Source organism: Miniopterus natalensis, chromosome 18 (genome assembly GCF_054644295.1).
Source record: "Miniopterus natalensis isolate mMinNat1 chromosome 18, mMinNat1.hap1, whole genome shotgun sequence".
In the NCBI taxonomy this organism is placed as follows: domain Eukaryota; kingdom Metazoa; phylum Chordata; class Mammalia; order Chiroptera; family Miniopteridae; genus Miniopterus; species Miniopterus natalensis.
In genome coordinates, this window is record NC_142098.1 from 9,060,001 (window position 1) to 9,066,127 (window position 6,127).

Sequence of the window (6,127 nt, forward strand, 5' to 3'; positions counted from 1 at the left end):
GACATATGAAACAATATATTTTAGCTGACAAGAGGTATAAAACTCAGCCAATTCACATCCATGTTTAGATTTTTCCTATATTTATCCTTAGGAGGAAAAAACAAGAACAATCCTCTTATCTTTCAAATTCAACAACTCCACACATGTTAAAAAAATACAGAAAAAAGTAAGCTTAAAGACAAACAAAGAGAAATCAGAATGCTCACCACTCACCGTTTTCTTTATACTTGTGTTATGCATTTCCTAACTTGCCGTAATGCTCCAGCTCTTGGTCATACACGAAACCCCCTCTCCGTAAGGCCTAATCAGCGATGGGGGAACACAAGTGTGTTATTTAAGTACAATTATATATTACTTTGTATTACGTTAAAAATCACTTTCATGCCTTTGAAAGTATTCACAGAGAAGCATTTGTTCTATTGCAGGCTCCACTAACTACAGAAGCCTTCTGTAAAATTAGCTTTTTTTGGTCACACAACCATCTCTTTTTACTTAACAAAATATTCCCTATCACTAATCCAGTTGCTTGCTCTCCTCACTACACAACGCAAATATTTTGCAAAATATTTTTTTCTCATAGCTTTTCTCATCTGCTTGTATTCAGCAGCCCCTATTTTGATGAAAAAATGACAAGATTTACACACAACTGTGTACTCTTTGTCATTTAAAGAGTTTGGTACTCATGACTCGAGCTGATACTCCCACTAGATTTATTCTGAAAAGAACTGGTAATGTCATATAAACAGATCACTTCCTTTAAATAATAATTCTATTTTTATAAAATATAACCTTGGTCTTAACTTTTATGAAAAGCACTGAGTTTATAAATTTCACTATCCAACGGTGTCATTAAAAATAAATTATTCAGAGTCCTTCCATAAATCAAAAATTTTCCTACTTACTGAACCTTCGTCAAATGCACTAGTAAAATTATATAATCAAAGGCCTCCAAGTGACATTCTGTACTTAGTCTCTATTAGCAATATAAATACTTTGGTAAAACCAACACTGACGCTATCTGGGGTTTAGTCCACACACAAGCACACTGTGCACTCACTCACTTGCAGATGAGCCTGGAGATGTGCAAGGACAAAGTTCAGCCAACATGTGGAGGAACCCCACGGCTCAGAAGTCAAACGTAGCTGAAAACATCCAAATGTATTATGGAAGCATCATACTTATCACCTGCACAGGAAATGGAAATGATTCTGTTTAAGGAAACACAGAAGACAAGTCAAATACTTTTGGGATATTAAATATGAACATCTAATTTAATTTTCTCCAAGGTATCACCCTATATTATGGCAAATAAACAAATAAAGGCCCTATCAAGGTGTGGAATATCATTAGCCTGAGAAAAGGCTAGAAAAATGAATTACGCAAATGACAACTGCAGGAGAAAATTCTATTCCCTTCTCCTGAACAAATGTTAAGTGCATCCTTACTAATAAAGACTTAAATTCAAACTACATTAGAATATACTGGTTTTCAATTTTGAAGCATCTAAGTTAATCTGCCAAGTTAAACTGGTGGTTAGGTTTACTCTGGCTATAAAAATACTGCAGATTTATGCAGAAATAAGGCGTTGAATCATACTTCAGAATGCGATAAAAGCAAATCAGGGTCATTACTGAATAATAAAAAAATAATTACAAGATTTTTACAGTCTTAGAGTTGCATCAACCGCTATTCTGTTTAGAACAATTATTCTCTGTAAAACAGCTAATAATCATAATAACAGAAAGATGTTAAAAATACAGAGGTCAACACAAGGCAAAAGTTGAAGGGAAATATACAAAGATATTGAGATATTACCACACAAAACAGGCTTTGCTATCTCAGAGTTAAAATATTATTTCAAAATATAATACTGTTTTCATAACCTCTAATTCACTCAGGATTACATGATTTCATTTACTAAACAACATTTAAATTTTTCCTAAGATTTCTATAATGTAAAAACATATTAACAATTATTTGTGTTATTAATTAAAATAAATGAGGTATTTAGTTCATATTCCTATTTCACTCCTTTTAACACAGCATATCAAATGTTAAAATAATACGTGAAAAACAGCATGAGGATGCTGATCTTAGCTGCCAGAAAAAAAAAAAAATTCTGATGGGGGAGTTGGGGGGTAAGTAAAGCAATTACCCTCAAAATTAATGCTCTTGTTTTAATTTCAGCAAGCAAATCTAAATAAGTCTGTCTTTGATTTTAGTTTACCATGTAATTCTAGCCAGCTAATTATCCTCGGAGTCACGAATGAGCTGTGACTCTACACCTGGCTTCTCCGATCACATATGCCTATGGCCTCCTCCACTTTCACTTCCTCTTTCTACAGCGAGTTTTAATATTGAAGAAAAACACCCACACGTCTTACACACACACCGATGGACAGCCAGCTTCCAGGAAATCATGATCTACAGAGAGGGGGAAATCTTAATGCCATACTACATGTTAAAGCGTATTGGGTGCTGGGTAAGCCAAGGGTAATATCATCAACAGCATCCGTCTTGCCATTGTTTTTGCATTCAGAGATCTGAAGTCAAGGACAGTAACATTCATTTAGTGGTCACCCAGGTTACGATTCAGATCCTTAAACTATTAAGAGGCTAAAAGCACTATCTTCATTTGCTCATCGACTCAAACTTACAGAACAACATTTTGGAAAAAATAAACCTGTATTTTCTAGTTTTGGAAATAAAAACAAGGCATTCCATAAGCAATGTAGCTAAGTACCTGATGGCATGAAAAAAGAAATTGTTTTAGATCATTAAAACATTCTAGGAGAACATTTTCCCAATAATGAAGTGGCAAAAATGTCTCGTATATTTCCTTTTTATCTCTGTTTCTGCACATCAAGCATGCCTTCCTCTACAGACTTATTCCAAACACTAATAAACATTTGCTTAATATACTGCTCTACGCTTTTCTTTCTAAATTAGTAACCATTATTCGACAAAGATAAAGCACAAAGGAAGCCGACAAAGGCATTGCCAAAAAGCCACAAGTAGCATTAGTACATGCCAGGACACTTAACATTAAACTATCATTTCTCTCTAAAACTTCTGTTGCCAAAGTGCTCACAAAATCTGGAAGCTCAAAGACGGGCTTCAAGTGCAATTAAATTCTCCAAAAGCAAAACTGTACAAAAAAATATGCCGCCCTTCTTATGTCCCCATTTCATAGACAACATTTTCCCAGGATCTTAATTAAGATAACGATGCACACCTGTGTCAACACTCTCCGGTTGGACAGCCTTATCAATCATAATCCTTTAAGCACACTCCAAAACAGCAAAGTGATATGACAGAAGCAATCTGTTGCCTTTCCTAGTGTCGGTGTTGTGCCTTTCCCACAAGAATGATGAGACTTTCAAAATACAGACCTACTTTTACGAGTCTTTAAAGTTTTAACTGTAAGCACTTATTACACTAAATAAACAGGAATAGCCTCTTTTGCACTTGATTTACACAATGACAGCTCTACAGCCAAAGAGCTCCAGGAGCGAGCTCCAGGGCCGCGCCTTAGCAATCCAATCGTGGATCTCACTGTAAAGCTTTAAGCGTGAAGAGTTAGGCACAACCGCATGGGTGCAGGCACGGCAAACCAGTAAATCCTCGGGAAGCTTTAAAAGTAGACAATGTAAAAGTCCGACATGAAAAACAACCAGGCCAGGTCTATCGCTAGTCTAAGGTAAAATGTTCAGAAAGATAAATTGCAATAGTAAGCGCCCCCCCCCCGACACCTCCCCCAAAAAACAAGAGTCGTCCTGGTAACCTGAAAGAAGAGGGAGGCAGCTCCCACCTCTGCTGCGGGGGAAGCCACAGTAACAACAGCGCAGGGAAACTACTGCTAAAAAGTCAGCAGGCTCCCCAGAGGACAAGCTGGTAAATAAAGGGGGAGGGGGGGGACCGGGACGGGAGGGGCGAGGGAGGAAGGGTAACGTACAGTCACCACTATCGAGATAAAAAGTTAAAACCTCGTGTTTACCGGCAAAAACGTGAAAGCTTTCCCAGGAAAACGGAGAAAACCGCCAGAGGCTACCGGAGTCCCGCTCCTCCCGCGCGCGCTGAACGCGAGCCTCGGACGCCGCGCACGGAGCCACCGGGGTGCAAATAAAGCAGAAAATAGAGACATCCTTAAGAAATGAGTCTTAAATTTGACGTGGAGCGGAGGTGACAACCACGGCAACAGAACCATAAACTCCAAATGCTTCCATAGCCTTCAGGATTCTCTCCAGTCCCTGACACCAGAAGGACGACAGTAAAGGAAGAGGGGTGCGGGTGGGGGCGGGGGGCGGCTCTGATGTAACGAGGGCGTCCCTGTGACAGGCTCGGGTTCCCGGCGGCGCAGACCTCCACGGCTCCATTTCGGAAATCAGCATCCTGCACGCGAGCCGAGGGGGTGAAGCCGCCGCGCGTGGATGGAGGGGACACGCTCGCGCGCGCGCCCGCCCGCCCGGGGCCGTGACACCAGGAGAGACCCGCCCCAAACTCGCGCGGCCCCTGCCCACGGGGCGCTCGGCGGCGCCGCGCCGCGTCTATCCGCTTCGCGAGGGGACACGGCCGCGGCTCGAGGAGCGGAAAGCCCGGGCACGACGGGGTGGGGACCCCGCGGGATCGGGGCGCAGGGCTCACCTCTCAGTCGCGACGCGGGAGCGCGGGCCGCGGACGCTCCCTCGTGGCCGACCCGAGCCCCGGGCGGGCGGCGCGCAGGCCGCTAACGGCCGTTACCGCGAGGGGCTGAGCGGCGGCGGGCGGAGCCGGGGGCGGTCGCTCAGCGGCGGAGGGGCCGCGAGAGGCGGGAGCGGAGGGAGCGGGGCGGGGACGCGGCGGGGCGCTCCCTACGACCACCCGGGCCCGGGCGCGCCCGGAGGACACCATCCCTTGGCTGCCTGAGAGGCGGCGGCTGGCGGGTCCCGCGCTCCCTCCTCGCCGGGCTGTCCCGGCCGCTCGGCCTCGCCTCCGTCCCCGCTGGCTCGCAGCCACCTCGGCCCGGCAGTGCCCGCCGCCGCTGCCACCGGCTTCCCGTCTCCATGACAATAGCGCGCTGACGCCCCGCCCCGCCCCGCCCCCTCGGCGCCTGACTCGAAGGGAGGCGGGCCCAAGACCTCCGGGGACGCAGCCAGTGGAGTGCAGCGTCCAATCAGAGGACAAGGCCGGGAGAGACGGGGCCGCGGGGATCCAAAGGGTCCCCGAGAACGTCCGCTTGAGGGGCGGAGCCTAAGGGGGCTCACGGCCGGGAGGAGCCAGCGCGCGTGCGCGAAGTCGCGCGGCCGAGCCCGTCCGAGGGGGCAGAGAGGGTTCGAGTGCCCGGCCGAGATCAGGAAATAAGTGTATCTCGCGCGTCAAAGTCCTTGCGGGACACTTGGTGTACAGTCGTGCTTCGGCGTGCTTGTGGCCCCGTTATAAAAGGTCACACATTCCCTGATATACTGCGCTCCAGCGGAGTGCCCAACAGTGTGCGGGCCCCGGTCCTGTTCACCAGCGCCCCTGCCTGTCCCGGAGATGGAGCGCGCGTGTGGCTGGCGGCGGCCCCGGGCGGACAGATCAGCAGACAGTCTGCTTTGTACTCTAATTGCGTGGCTGTCGTGGGCAAGGGGCTCTGCCTGTGACTCAGTTTTGTGTGTCTGCCTTGCCAGCGCCTCGCTGAACAAACAGTGTTTGGGTTGGGCAGTGCTCTGCGGAGTTTTCACGGTGGAGCGTGGGCGGGCGTGAGAACGCGCGCGACAGGGAAGGGGCCCCGCAGCCTCCGCCACCACCATCGGCCTCGCCGGGACGAGCTGCGGTAGGAAAACGCCCAGACCGAAGCTGCGAGGAACGGGGCTGGCGGGGAGGGGGAGAGGGGCCCGGGGACCTGCTCCGGGGTCGCTGCTTCTCCGTCCGGCGGCTCTTGCTCACTGCCTCCCCTCTGGAGAAAGGCTACCCCCACACGCCGCCCCTCTGTCTCCTCCCTCCAAGTCTGGCCGGGAGTTGGAAGAAAGACCGGGTCCGATACGTGCAGATGTCCAAGGCCTGCCTCTTGCCCACCTGCTGCTGGTGCTGGTGCTGTTGCTGCTGCCGGCGGAGGGGAACAGTCACCCCGGACTCCCTCCGCCCCGGACGGGGGCATTCATGGGGC

At 48.3% G+C, this 6,127-nt stretch overlaps 1 long non-coding RNA gene across 2 annotated transcripts in view; it reads right to left on the reverse strand.

The window, feature by feature from the left end:
• The window catches only part of LOC107543509 (uncharacterized), a 10,888-nt gene extending 6,141 nt beyond the window's left edge, over nucleotides 1-4,747 (reverse strand). For both annotated transcript variants that reach the window (XR_015715992.1, XR_015715993.1), the window contains exons 1-3: nucleotides 4,645-4,747; nucleotides 1,062-1,208; nucleotides 214-301 (exon numbers count right to left, since the gene is read on the reverse strand). This is a non-coding gene — a long non-coding RNA (uncharacterized LOC107543509). The remainder of the gene's footprint in view (nucleotides 1-213; nucleotides 302-1,061; nucleotides 1,209-4,644) is intronic.
• Between the last annotated feature and the right edge of the window lie 1,380 nt (nucleotides 4,748-6,127).